General features: G+C 34.6%; 1 pseudogene; it reads right to left on the bottom strand.

Moving 5' to 3' along the window:
* Positions 1-12,356: 12,356 nt before the first annotated feature.
* LOC107846189 lies at positions 12,357-13,946 on the bottom strand (annotated as a pseudogene).
* Between the last annotated feature and the right edge of the window lie 1,243 nt (positions 13,947-15,189).

Below are 15,189 nucleotides of genomic sequence, written 5' to 3' on the forward strand. Positions count from 1 at the left end.
ACTCACCTCTAAAGCATCCCTACATGCTAAATGTTGCATCTCTGAGGATAACATGGTCATTTGACGAACCGATTTGGGAAAAGCATGTGTTAGAAGTAAAGCGTGTAGATAAGAAAGTGTCAAAAAAAAGAGAGAAAAAGAAACGTGAGGCGAAAAGAGAAAAAAGTGTTCCGTAAGTTTTTAGAGTTCTTTATGACATTTGATTTTTTTTTTCACAATCCAAAAATTCAAAAAGATTCTTTTTACCTTTCCCACTAATTTTCTCAAAAACATCAAAATTATTTTTCTTTTGTTCCTTTACCATGCATTCATAATTCAAAATTTTCAAAAAGATTTTTTTTCAAATAAGATCTTTTTTATAAAAGGAAAATTCAAAAAAGATGATAGAATTTTTGTACATTTCGTATAACGAAAATACCAAATTTTTTTTTATAGTTGTTGCTATCAGTTTTATGTGAAGTGTCTGATTAAAACCCCAGAAAAGATTTTTCTTTCATTGTCTGTCTGTAATCGTGTCGCTCAAGTTAAGTTTTAGTTTGTTAGTTAATCTTTAAGTGTCCAACCTGGACGAACTACGCACCCTTGATTCTCCTCTCTCGGGAGTGAGATACATAGGCAGCCTATTTTGGGTTTGGGGATCTTATTTCAAAAAATCCAAAAAAAAATATTTTCTTCACTCTTCATTTAGAGTAGGTGTTTCATGTACATCTTTAAAACAAAACTACAAAAAAGATTTTCCTTTAGTAGGTTCAAGTTTCATTCTCGTATGAAATTCAAATTTTAAAACACAAAAAGATTTTCTTTGATAATTATAGGTTTCATTTTGTATGGGGATTTAAAACTGAAAAATTCAAAAAAAGATTTTCGTCAATTCTTTTGACAATTTGATATTTTATTTTCTTTTTAAAGTTTCAAGAAAAAGAAAAAGAAAAGAAAAAGAGTTTAATTGGCCATTTTGGCAAGATTTCACGAACTACGTATACCTGATTCTCCTCTTTCGGGGTGAGAGAAGTAGGCAGCCTATTGTGGGTTCTGGAATCTTATTTCAAAAATAAAAAAAGAAAGATTTTCTTCACTTTTTTTAGAGTAGGTGTCACATACATCTTAAAAGAAAACCACAAAAAGATTTTCCTTTAATAGGTTCGAGTTTTATTTCACATGAAATTCAAAACTGAAAACCCAAAAAGATTTCTTTGGTAATCATAGAATTTCACTTTGTAGAGGAGTGTTTAAACCTGAAAAATACAAAAAGATTTTCGTCAATTCCTTTGAAAAATTGTTATTTTTCTTTTCTTCTTAAAGTTTTAAGAAAAAGAAAAAGAAAAGAGTTTAATTTGGCTATTTTGGCAAAACTCCACGAACTACGCACACCTGATTCTCCTCTTTTGGGGGTGAGATGCATAGGTGCTCTTCTTGGGTTCGGTAATCTTTTCTAAAAGAAAAAAAGTTTTGAAGAAAAAATATTGAACTCTAACATATTTGTTGCCACTTGTTCAGCTAGTTTAAGGTGGTTGGTTTGTGGCTTCCTGGCTGGTCCTCCATATCACACCAAATCCAAGGAAGGGTTAGTTGTGTCCAATAAGGATATAGAGAGTGAAGTTATGGATGAAACAAAGAGTCATAAAATTGAGAGTTTAAAGGAGGAGAATTTAAGACTGAGACAATAAATGATGGAAATGTACCGAGCTTGGGCCAGTGGGCTGCCTCCACCTTCATTCCCCACTTTTGACCCTGCAAATACCTTGAGTCTTTCACCAAAATCACAAAGTCAGTTTCCTTCTGTTGTTGATGCACCACAGCATGCCTCAAAATCCATTCCACGTCAAATGCATTTCAATACTTACTCTTTCTTTAGCTTCTCAGTATAAGTCTACCATATTGACAACACCACATACCGTCTATACTTTTGTTGCTCAACCTTCTACTAAGTATTCCACTTTGTTTATCAATCCAACGATTGTGCTTCCCCAATCCACTAGTGAATCCACATTCAATACTCTTGATGATCATTGTTATACTCTTGAGCCTATCATTGAATTAAGTGGACCGCCAAAATTTCTTACTAAGAAGCCTAGCATACTAGAAGAGCCAGAGGAAATGGTTGGGAAAGTTAAGAGTGTAGAAGATGATATGAAAAGTTCCTTGGGACTTGTAGGCTATGAAGATGTTTCATACAAAAATTAGGGAATGTTGTCAAGTGTTAACCTTCCTCCAAGCTTTGAGACATCAAAATTTAAGGAGCTTAGTGGACAACATGATTCTGTGAAACATTTAGGACAATATTACAATCAATCAAGGGAAACTGAGGAAAAGAAGAAGGAAAACACATCTATTGTCGTGCCAGGACAAAAGCAGAGTTTAAGAGGTCCAACTCACCAATACTGTCAGCCTCAATCATGAGCTTACATATCAAATTCACTTACTCATCTGCAACAAGGTTCCTCTTTTCAAAATCCAAGGAGTTTCATTCTACTTCCTCAATGTCCTTTGAACAATACACAATTGTGTACCCATCCGTCTTTCTATCCATAATGGCATACACCTGTCCCTCAACATCGTCCTCGACCTCCAAAAATTTAACAAAAAACCTCTAAATCCAAGTTTTATCCGAGGCGAGAGTTTTCAAGAAGGAGGAAGGAAAAGAATAATTTCACTCCTAATGGTGAATCCTATGCTAGTTTGTTCCAGAGATTGAGATAGAGGGGCATGATTACTCCTCTCCTTGGGTACACTCCTAATCGGCATTTCAGAAATTTTGATCCTAATGGACGATGTATGTGTATCATTTTGATACTCAGGGTCATAGTATTGAAGATTGTCGAGATTTGAAAAGAGAAATTGAAAAGATGATTCAAGATGGATCAATTATGGTGCAGAACATTGGCAGTGAGGGAATATCTAGTCATGTTGATATGCATAGCAGTGGCTAAGTTGTCAGGCTGAGCAATTGAGAAGTCACCTCTTTCCCTACTATGAAGAGCTCTAGTAGTTTGTTTTATTTTCTTTTCTATTTTTTGAAGTATTTCAGGGTTGTAGTTCGGGATTTGTCTTGTTTTGTCCCTTTGTCGTTATGTTCAAACCCTTCTATCTCTTATTTTAATTAAATGGAGTGTCCTTTTTTCCTTTGTGTTTTAAATTTGTGTTGTTTGTTTGTTTTCTTTACATAACACATTTTATGTTGATTCTAGTGATATGATATGCTAACTGAATTTTCAACCAGATCTTAAAATCCAGTTTAAGCATTAACATTGAATCAGAGGGTTAAAGTTAGAAAAGAGAACATCTGAGAAAATAGGTAGAGTGTTTAGACATTTGATGACAAGTTGAAACATACTTTGAAAATTTAGACAGTTGATTTGAGAATCATAAGAATAACTTGGTCATTAATTGAAAGACCTGTCTAAATTAGGTCAGATGGTGGAGTGATATGTTGAACAAAGTGCAAGAGTAGTGACGCACAAATTCAGTTAAAGTTAGTGTTGTAGAAATGTCACGAATGATCTCCATCTTTCATTTTCACATTGCATGGTGTGTACTTGCATTTTCAAGGATTGATATGATGAAGACATTTTATTCTACTAGCCAAACATCATGTCATCCTTTGTTTACCTCATTTGAGCTTTTGTTCTATTTTAGTTCATACCCCTTTTTTGGAATCAAGATAGAGTCAACAAAGCTCAAAAGAAAAGTGTCGAGCAAAACAACAGAGTTGGAAAAATTTCCAAAAAAAAAAGAAAAAAAAATAGGTCAAAAAAATAAAGAAGAAAGAAAAGAGAAGAGTGTCAAGAAAATAGAGTCAGAAAAATCCCAAAGAGAAAAAAGTCAATAAATAGTCAAAAAAAAGTCAGAATTAAGCAAAACAAGCCGCTAGAACTATGCGTGACCTAATTTTTCTCTCTCGGGGGTAAGATACGTAAGCTGTCCTACTCTGGGCTTGGTCCAACCAAGTAAAAAAATTAGAATTGCTCAGTCAAAAGAAACTGGAGCATGAGTTAATCCTCATTGTTTGAGTCGATTCCAAAAGTTGTAAGTCCTACCCCACTTCAAGTGTCGTTTGAGCCACATGCCATCCTTTCTTTCTAACCTATTCAAAACCCAAGTTACAAAAAAAAAAGACCTTCAGATCAATCTTTGAGAATGTTAAGACTAAGTATGCAATGAATATGATGACGCATTTTGGAAATTACTTGTCTTCGGGAGAGAAATAAAAAATGAGATTTTTATTGGTGAAAACCCTCACGGGCACCGTAAGACGATAGTAAGTTGAGAGAAATAAAAATGAGAGAGTGTTATTGGTGAAAACCCTCACAGGCACCATAAGACGATTGTGAGTTGAGAGAAATGAAAATAAGAGAGTCTCAATGGTGAAAAACCCTCACAGACACCATAAGACAATGATGAACTGAGAAAAAAAAATGAGAAAGGCTTGTTGGAAAAAACCCTTCAAGGTGTCACTAGCCGAATAAGGTCTTAAATGCAATTGACCTAATGAAACAACTCATTTTCAAGGCCATTAACTCAACTACAATTGGTGAAAGTGTGGATGGAAAGATCAGACAGATTAATTCAAAATGCATGACATAATCATTAAAGTTGACTATTATTTATAGATAAATTTTTTATTTGTTTATTTTAAATGGGGACATTCATTGTCTTTTCTTTCTTTTTTCTTGTCTTTGAGTCAAGCCTATGTCAAAACAAGTGAGAAAATATTTCAAAACTGGCTACCATCTTCTTTAATGGTACAAAGCAAGACAAAAGGCCAACACATGAAAGAGACATGATTGTGAGATGAAATAAGGCATGCAGAAAGTTTTGTCAACTGACAAGTCTAGGAACTCATGGAAATACCAAGGTTCAAAGGGTTTATCTGAGAAGCATGACAAAGTAGAGATACTGTATCTGTTTTAGAGTCACTCTTAATAATCTGAGTTCGGGTCAATGATGTAGCAAGTCAGTGACACGTGCTAGTGGTTGAAAGCAAGATTAAATGTGACAGGGGCAAGAGCGATTTCCACGAAAGACAAAGCCATAAACTAGCCACCATGTTTTTAAACTAACAAGTTTTCTTTGTATGAAATAGGAACACATGATACCTTCGAATCAAGGATTTCAAAGCCCAAACATCAAAGGCCGTAATATTCTCACTTCTATAAATGCAAAAAATAATGTTGCTGCACAGGTTTGGTATTCAAAACCATGGTAAAACTCATAATCCAATATCTCTAGGAGACACACTTCCTTATTAGGGTAATTCAAGCAACATTTATAAGAAGACACACTTCTTTGTTTGAGTAATTCAAGCAAACATTTGTAAGGGGACGCACTTCCTTGTTTGGACAATTCAAGAAACATTTGTAAGGAGACATACTTCCTTATTTTGGTAATTCAAGCAATATTTGTAAGGAGATGAACTTCCTTGTTTAGGTAATTCAAGTGACATTTGTAAGGAGATGCATTTCCCTATTTGGGAAATTCAAGCATATTTGTGAGAAGACGCACTTCCTTATTTGGGCAATTCAAGTGACATTTGTGAGGAGACGTACTTCCATGTTTGGGTAATTCAAGTGACATTGGTGAAGAGACACACTTCCTTGTTTGGGGTAATTCAAGCAGCATTTATGAGGAGATGCACTTCTTTGTTTGTTTAATTCAAGCAGCATTGATAAGGAGACATATTTCCTTGTCTGGGTAATTCAATAGATATTTTTTAGGAGACATAATTCCTTGTTTTGGTAATTCAAGCGGTATTGGTAAGGAGGTGCACTTCCTTGCTTGGTAATTCAAGCGGTATCATAAGGAGATACACTTCCAAAGGAGATGCACTTCCTTGTTTAGGTAATTCAAGGGACATTGGTAAGGAGACACACTTCTTTGTTTGGGTAATTCAAGCGGTATCATAAGGAGACATACTTCCACAAAAGGAGACACACTTCCTTGTTTAGGTAATTCAAGCGGCATTGGTAAGGAGATGCGATTCCTTGTCTTGGTAATTCAAGCGGTATTTGTGAGGAGACGCACTTTATTGTTTGGTAATTCAAGCAACATTTGTAAGGAGATGCTCTTCCTTATCTGGGTAATTCAAGTAACATTGGTAAAGAGATGCACTTCCTTGTTTGGTAATTCAAGCGGTAATTGTAAGGAGATGCACTTCCATGTGTGGGAAATTCAAGCAACATTTGTAGGGAGATGCACTTCCTTGTTTGGGTAATTCAAGCATTTTTAAGGAGACACATTTCCTTGGGTAATTCAAGTGGCATTTGTTAGGAGACGCACTTCCTTGTTAGTTTTCATTTGTCAGGAGCCCTCCTGAAAAACTCAGTGAATGCATGACAGTCAAGCAATAAGGTAAAGAAGTTGAAATTCAAGCAACAAGGTGAAAAAGTGAAAGTCAACAGATTGATGAAACTGCAAGTCAGGAGCCCGCCTGAAGAATAGGGTGATGAAACTCAATTCAGAAGTCCAAAAGCAACTGCATAGATAGAGTTTTTGTAATTTCATTTATGTTTTAACTTGTAATTCTCATTTTTTTTGATGTAATAACAGAGCCGCAGACCGAAACCTCGATGGAACCTCACTCGACTCTCCAACTCGGTATAGTCCACTTCTCTTCCAACTATTTGAAATACCTGCGACTTGACTCCCTCATAACTTGGGTAGGTAGGATGTCCTAAGTTAAGACTCAGTTTTCATTCTTTCTTTGAATAATGGTTGGGTCAAAATTCTGTCTCGTTGTCTACTTCTTTGTATGAAAACACTTTGTGTTTACATGCAAAGAGGGGCATGACGTAGACACGTAATTTTGTCCCTCCCAAAAACCCAATTCATCCATTTTTACCTCGCATTGTCATATATTCTCACCCACGTGATTATACCTCTATAAAATGACAAAAATAACAACCCTTAACAAATTTTACCTTGTTTTAATCCTATCCTAACAACCTCTCCAATTAAAAGTGGATATCTTACACCTCACCACCCCATACTCCTACCTTCACCTACCCTACCCCTACCCTCTCACCCCACTCACGTGTCCCACACATCAACACACAAAAGGGAATATAGACACTCACAATGTCTATTTTTGATGGAAGACGATACACAACATCACTTTTCCATTTCCAAAATAAGAATACACAGATTCCACATGGTAACATTCTCTCTATTTTCTTTTATTTTTTGAGAAAACACACACACATACAGTGAGATTAAAATAGAGAGAGAGAGGAGAGAGGGAATTGAAGAGATACATCAAGTGAGAAGAGAGAGATCGAGAGGTACAATACACGCACATAGGGAGAATCAACACACACATACAAAAACACCATTTCACATACCCACACGCTGAAACAGAGGGAAAATGGGAGTGAGAGATTGAATGGAGAGAGAGGAGGGAGATGAATGGGAGAGGATTTAGGGAGGAGGAAAATAGCATCGCCACTATTTAGCTCATCGAAGATCCACTGATGCTACAACAGTGATCAAACGAACCCCAAAATGATCTAGATCGACCCAATTTTTCTTGATTTTGGTGAGGTCTATCGGAAAATGAGAGAAACAGCAAAATGGGCGTATGAATTTTAGTACTAGTTTTATGTTGCTTTCTTGATTTCTGATTAAGATTGGTAAAATAGAGAAAAAAGGTATATTGAGATCAGGTAGGTTGGTTGAGGTTCGATTCAAGGTTCATCGGTGCGGACTCTACCGGATTTAATCAAAATAATACATCAAATTTAGAAAGCTTTAAATCGAGGTCCAATTCTACTATTTTCCTCTTTTTATCTAATCGTTTGTTATATTTGGTGTGTTGGATTGAATATCATGTGCTGCTTGATCCTTGTTGATGATGAATAGTGATTTGTTTTGATTCGTGGTTGGTTCTCTTGATTATAGATTGCACGGTGAAATGGTATCTCGTTTGAGAATTAAAATTAATTTGGGGGTGAGAATTGAAAACTTGACATAATTGGTGAACTTTGGTTAGTTTGATTCATTGGTTGTTTGACTTGAAATAAACGTTAATTGAATTTGGTAGTATCATGATATGTCGATTGGTTTAGACAAACATAGGTTGGGTAGGCAAAGTTTAGAATTTGTGAGTTTAGTTGAATGTTGGAAATTCCATGAACGTTTGAAATTTTGTTGATTAGTTTGATTTTTTCGCACTAATTATGTATTCATTTGGCCGAAAAATGCCTCGAGGGCCTCGAGGGATTTGTATTGATTTATCTGGGGAATGTCCCGTAGTATCTTGTACTTGAAGACGACGCACGGTCAAGGCCCGAAATGTCGGGTGGAGAAAGCAATGGAGTGTAGTTTATAATTGGCATAGAATAGAGTAGGTTTATATTTTCGTATTTTCTATTTCGGAATTGTAATAATCGGACTAGACACTATAATTTTGGATTTGTTTTGTTTTTTTGTTTGATTGATTGTTTTGTGTGATTTTGTGTGGTTTATATATTCATATTATCAAATTAGCCGATACGTTTCACCAAGCGACCGTGGTCGAACCACGGGACCGAGGGGTGCCTAACACCTTCCCCTTGGTCAACAGAACTCCTTAACCGGAATCTCTGTTCGCAGATCAGTTTTTAGAGTCAAACTGTTTTGAAAAGGATCGTTCAAAGGTGACTTGGCACACCGGATGATGTCAAGTGGTGACTCTGAATAAAAATGTAAATAATCACTTTTTAAAACAAATTTTTAATCTTCTGTCACTTTAATAATAAAAACCCTTTCAAACCGTAAAACTATTCTTTTTGGATGAAAAAGGGGTGTGACAGAGATAAACTTCAACTAGATTTAAATTTTTTTCAAAAAAAAAAAAGAAAATACTAGAATCATATTTCACTAAATTGTCTTCGATATTTTTGTAATTTTTAAAAATTATTAATTTATAATATTAAATAGGACCATATATTTAGATAGAGGTCTGCGAACATATATTATCTTATTATCTTATCAATATCAGTGGTTATTTTTTACTGTCCTAAGTCAGGACCAGAGAAAAATATTATCTTAGAAATTTTATTAATTTATCGAGTGTTAATTTAGAAAGGTTATCCTGTATATTATTTAAAATTTTATTTCCTTTTCATGAAATTAAAAATATAATAGATTTAAACATGATTTTACGATCGCATGAAGCTCGTACAAAAACAACAATATCATAGCATCATCTTTCCTTTTTTTTTTTTTAAATATTCTTTTTAAATAATAACTCAAAACTTGTAGTTGTTTTCCAAAATGTGATTGAATATATTTGTCATGGCACAACTTCGGGATCATGATGACACCTATCCAACCCTCCGTGATAGGTAAGCCAAGAACCCAATTCAAATATAATTTTTCAAATGTAAAGAAGCGAAAGAAAATAAGAATATAATAAATACCGAATAATATCAAAATGTAGATTAATATACTAGTATAGTCAAAACATAAATAATTTCAGGTCAGGTAGTCACTAATACAAATCACTAAATAGAGAAATCAAAAAAAAGTCTGAGTATCTCATAATGCAGAAAATTCATAAACATAAGGATAAAGGAGATTCCAGTAGTCTCTAAAATCAATAGCAGCTACCTCGAATCTCCAAAGATGCTAACTCAGAAAACACCACAGAAATCAGTGCTCACAGGTCGTCTGATCAATAGTTGCATATAAAGTGCAGAAAAAACAAGGATAAGTATGAAACCACGTGTACTCAGCAAGCATCATTGACCGACCCTAATTCAAAGTGGTGATGAGTTACACCACGTCAACTATCTAAAATAATCTTACAACCCGCACTCAGGAAAGCGACCCTAATTTAACTGAATAATCAAGCCTAACAATCATAAGGATATCATAACACAGTCCACAAAATTCTTAATACAGGGAGATCAAGTAACATATATTCAAGTACTTAATAAATAACACAAAGTCAACAAATATACTTTACTCAATCTGAAGCAGAAATAAATGAATGCATATGCATATGCTGTGTACACACCTACCAAGCAATGACTTCAGGGCCAAGACCCCTAGGGGACTCACAAGGTCCATGTACTATGCAGGTGTGCACTCCGATCTCAATAAATATATTTGTGCATACGTACACTCCGACCCTAATTACTAAATAAATAATATTGTACAGGTGTGTACTCCGACCCTATACAAAATATAATGCATGATGTATGACGTCCAACTTAGATTCCAAAATAATTTATGTACTATAGAAAATCAGACCATTGGGCTAGCAAATTGGAAAAATAGTTCAAAGCATATAATTATCTTATTTAATCCCTCAAATAACATCGGTACCCGAATAGATGCTCTTTATATCACCTTTACGGAACCCTCATTTTCTGTTACTTCCATTACAAATAACTAATATATTACTCCCATTACAAATAACTAACATATAAACACTTCAAAAAGATTCTAAGAAAGTCTCAACTTGCCTCGAATTGAAGCCAAAAAATCAATTTACAAACTTGTCCTTTAGTAAAACTTCCGAATGATCAAAATCTATTTATATATATATTTATCATAAGAATACGAATCTAATATTAACACCTATTTATCAAATTTTAAAAATTAGATTTTAAATCTAAAACCTAAATTTATCAAAATCGTGACCAATCAAAATCTGATGATCTAAGGCTAAAATACAGTGAAAAGCAGTGGCTGCAGTACCACTTTTATAGTATAAAAAGATGAGATTTTGACCAAAATCATCCCTCATGTTTCACCTCAACTTTCACCACATCCTTATAATGTCCGACTTAACCTAAATCATCCTTCAATTTTATTAAAGTAGATCAAAAATGTTCCTCCGTTAATATTACCATGTACATTTCACAAATCTTTTATTCTCACGTGACCTCTGTTTTCCCCTTCTTTTCCCACAACACTTCTTTTCATCCTTCTTTTGATAGAACAAAAAGCAACACAACAGTTCTTTTATTCCTCCTTTTGACATAACAAAAAACAACTTTGGATGCTAGTAATAAGATGAGGAGGGGGAGAACACCAATATTAAGATAGAAGATAAAGATTCCATTGATGAAATGAATGATAAGAATTCGGTGGATGTAAACGGAGGTGGTGAACCTTCAACGAAGTCGAAGAGTAAAATTTTTGAAGAGGATTAATTCTTAAAACATTGTAATGTTTTTGTTCTATGTGTTTCATACTTTCATTAAACAGTAGTCATTATATTCACTCTGTACCTCAATTTCAAGCAAGTTGATGCATATATATTCACTGACTATATTGGTCCATAAGCTTTTTTCAAACCGATATGGCACAAAGTTAAAAAAAAAGGTATTAGAGGTTCTCTATATCTTCTACTAGCATATAATGTTTATCTTGTAGAGTTATTCTCCCGTGGGCAATAGGTTTGATTTGGACCACGCCAGTTTCTGTACAAAGTCAGATGGCCATATCAATTTCAAAAGATTGACAAACTTGTGAATTATCTTGCTGGTGATAGAGTTAAACTCTCCAAAAATAATGTTGTACCCGTGTTGGATTCTTATAAAAATGAATTACTTTTGAAAGATTATGCACGCACCCCTCCACATTTTTTAAGAGAACAAGCAATACTATTCAGTTATCATATAGTAATTGTTTATTTATATTGAATTACTTTTTCCCTCCCGAAACACAACCAAATAAATCTTTAACCCTTTTCAGAAAATGAAAATCCCTTCATTTTGCAATGTTGTTGTTCAACCAGATGAATTTATTACCAAGAGTATCAGACTTACGGTAATGACACTATTACCTTGACATTTCTTTCAGATTAACAATATAGTTTGAGCCGAGAGTCTATTGAAACAGTTTCTCCACCTCTCAAGGTAGGGTAAGGTCTTCGTACACTCTACACTCCTCGAACCCCACTTTATGCAATTACATTGATTATGTTATTGTTGTAACTAAAACTTACCACTCTATTGGTACGACGCAACTACAAGATAGAAATATGTGTGAGTTAAGCGAAACTATTTGATCAATCACTGAAATCAAAGACCAATCATTCTTTTTAATTTCGTCAAAGGAAAAATAGAAGTTCAATCCAAGTATCCATCTGTTTATCTCTCACATATAGCTTGAGAACATACTTGTACAAAAATTTTTCATGGTCTAGAAAGTAAACACAATTATTATCTATGGAGAAAGGAGAAGACTAAGCTCTCTACAATAAATGGATTTGGTATTTTACTTTAGCAGCACAATTCGAGATACATTCTTGTAATGACAGCATGATGCATTCTTGTAATAACAGCATTACTAAGTAGTCATTATTCTAAACTGATCTGTCGCATCTTGTAGACAAGGTTAGTAGTAGGAAGATCAAGCTGATTCCCTTAATCTGCTGTGATAAAATCCTTGAGCTGGTCTTTTGGTGTTGAAAAACATATCTGAAATGTAGCAAGACATGTAGAAATTAGCATTAATAAAGCTAAAAGTACATTACTAAGATACTCGATATCAACAAATTGTAGTTGTGCTTCACAATCTGTTATATACTGGATACCTTGAAGCTGTTCCATGTAAGCAAATCATTGAAGAGCTATCGAATTTTTGATATGAGAACTCATAAACAAGGTCATTGATTGTATCTGTAAAAGCTGTAACTTGTTGTGATGCTACTGGAAGTGAATGGAACATGGGAACTTTGACTTCTCCAATAAATTAAGCAACTTTCGAGACTTCTCAGGAATATCCACTAGTCTCACGGCTACCACATCCAATGCAGCCTCTCGAGCCACAGATAATTTCCCAGTTCCATCGTCATTGACTATACCTGGCTTATTCTGATCAATACTTGATCTAGAAACTATATGAGAGAGAGGCTTGTACTCAACCTAGAAAGAGTATCCTTGGGGGAAGCTTCAAAGACTGAAGATACGTTGGTTAAACAATCAGTAACTGTGAGGATCTCTGTGCACCTTGAGCAAATGACTACTCCTCTCCTGATGTGAAGTCAACTTTACATGCATTTAAAGCTACTTTCCTTCTTTCTGTTCCAGTATCTTTTTTGTACTAATAGCATCCAAATCCAGTCCACAAATGGCTCTCAATGATTTTACATTCTCCTACAAAGTATAAATATATTGTAGCATGACATCATTTAGCACAAGAATTAGCTCATCCACCCCAGAACTACTAGTAAAGTTGATGCATCTTTTAACTGCTGCTTCAAGAAGCAAGATGACTTGTGGAATTGATTCTTCTATCCTTCGCACAGTTTCACTAAGTTCAACTCCCTGGACTCCCTCAAGAGTAACAACAACTTCTCTGAGATCAAGTCTTGCAATCTCACCAGAGAGAACTGCACGCTCCATCTGTCCATATCATCTTTTGAAAGATTCATAAGGAAAATAGACGGCCTTCAGAGTCTTACAAGTGCAGTCTTACTCTTTATTCTTCATCTTGTATAAGTGTTACCCTACACCCATTTTCAACTGGACCAAGAAAAATTTATAAGCACATAAAAGGTATAAAAGATTACGTTTGATTCTACCAATTAGAGCATCGAATAAGTGTACCAAGTGCCAATGAAATAGCACACATAGCCACTGCATCCAAATCTTCAGTTAAATTGATTCATGTCGGAACTCTATTTTTATTACATTTCCCAAGATAATAATACATTCATAACTAGTTTCTACACCCTTATACATTAACAACTGTTATATTGCTAGAACTTATCAAAAATGCCAAAACAGCGTCTCTTCCTTCCACTCCAGTATGTAAGAGAAGAAAATAGTACCTGCCAAGGATCCTACGCTCAACCCAATAATAATTCCTACCGCCACAATGGTTTTCAATCTTTTCAATATCTCTCTAGTGAAGAAAGACGATATGGACATTCTACGAAAGCTATGACTCCTAAAAGTCGTTATTGCATCCATCGTAGAGTCCACACTGTTAGCAGGAATCAGAAATCCCATTGCAAGTAGAGCAACTGATCAAAATAGACCAATTTGCTCATATGCCATGACAAACACCCAAAAAGAGACTAGCCACCTCAACAACATAAGAAATCCACTTTCATTACACCTCAAAACACTATCCTTTTGTCTCCTAAGAACAACACTAAAAATCATTTCTCTTATATCAACAAGTGTGCCAACAAACATCCTAAATACAACAACGGGGATAACCAAAATAGTCTCGGTAGGGCCTAGCTTTAAGGGTTCAGACCAAAATGCAACAAGGGCTTGCTGAATTCCTCTTAGAGGTATAAAAAAAAGCACAACCCACAAAATAGGTCTTAAATATTCTTCAAGCAATTTGCCAACAACATAAGGAATGAAAATTATGAAACAAGACCAACATGAGTCATCGCTATATAGAGGGCCAAGCATATCTGTTGAAACATGTAATTAAGTTGTTAAACAATACTCTTTCCCTAAAATATTATGCTTTTATATGAGATGGTCACACTGGCAGAGCTAGGGAGTCACAAGAAGGTTCATTTAAACCTCCTTGGTCGGAGAATTATTCTATACATACAAGGTTAAAATATGTGCAGAAACCCAAAAGATATGCACAGAATGCAAAAAAAAGTGTAGATTACAATAAATCAAGGTATAAAAATTGAAAAAATTCAAAAACATGAAATTAAGCGCAAAATACAGAAAATCAAAGGCCAAAAACTTCACAATCAAGTCATACAAAATGAACTTAATTCACTTAGAAGTCATCACATTACAAAATGAACTTGATCCATTCCCAAATTAATTATGTCATCATGAAATAAACAAAATGATAACGGTTGTCAACATCTACGATTCTACGCAACTCGAAGCACACTCTTCTGCTACTATCCTCTTCTAACCTAAAAAGGAAATAAAAGGACCTTACGCTAAATAAGTTTCATTATAGTAAAGTAGGACAATCATTTTTGATAGATGTATCTCACTGGAAGTTTGTCATGGAAAGAAGCAAATTCTTGCATCCAACTTAATGTGTTCTCAACCATAATAGAGTCCAAAGATGAAGGATAGTTTGTTGATTCTGGTTCAATAACATTAAATAAACAGAAAATTCTTTTGTTGTGACCGGTTCTACCACACTTGCTACAATCAACTGAATTTTGTTTCCTTTTTATCCTAGTCCCCGAGGCTTCAGGCTCATCAACCTCTTTCTTTCTTAATCTTTATTTCTTTTCTTTCTTATCTTTCAAATAAA

This window comes from Capsicum annuum, unplaced genomic scaffold (genome assembly GCF_002878395.1).
Source record: "Capsicum annuum cultivar UCD-10X-F1 unplaced genomic scaffold, UCD10Xv1.1 ctg81703, whole genome shotgun sequence".
Taxonomy (NCBI): Eukaryota; Viridiplantae; Streptophyta; class Magnoliopsida; order Solanales; family Solanaceae; genus Capsicum; species Capsicum annuum.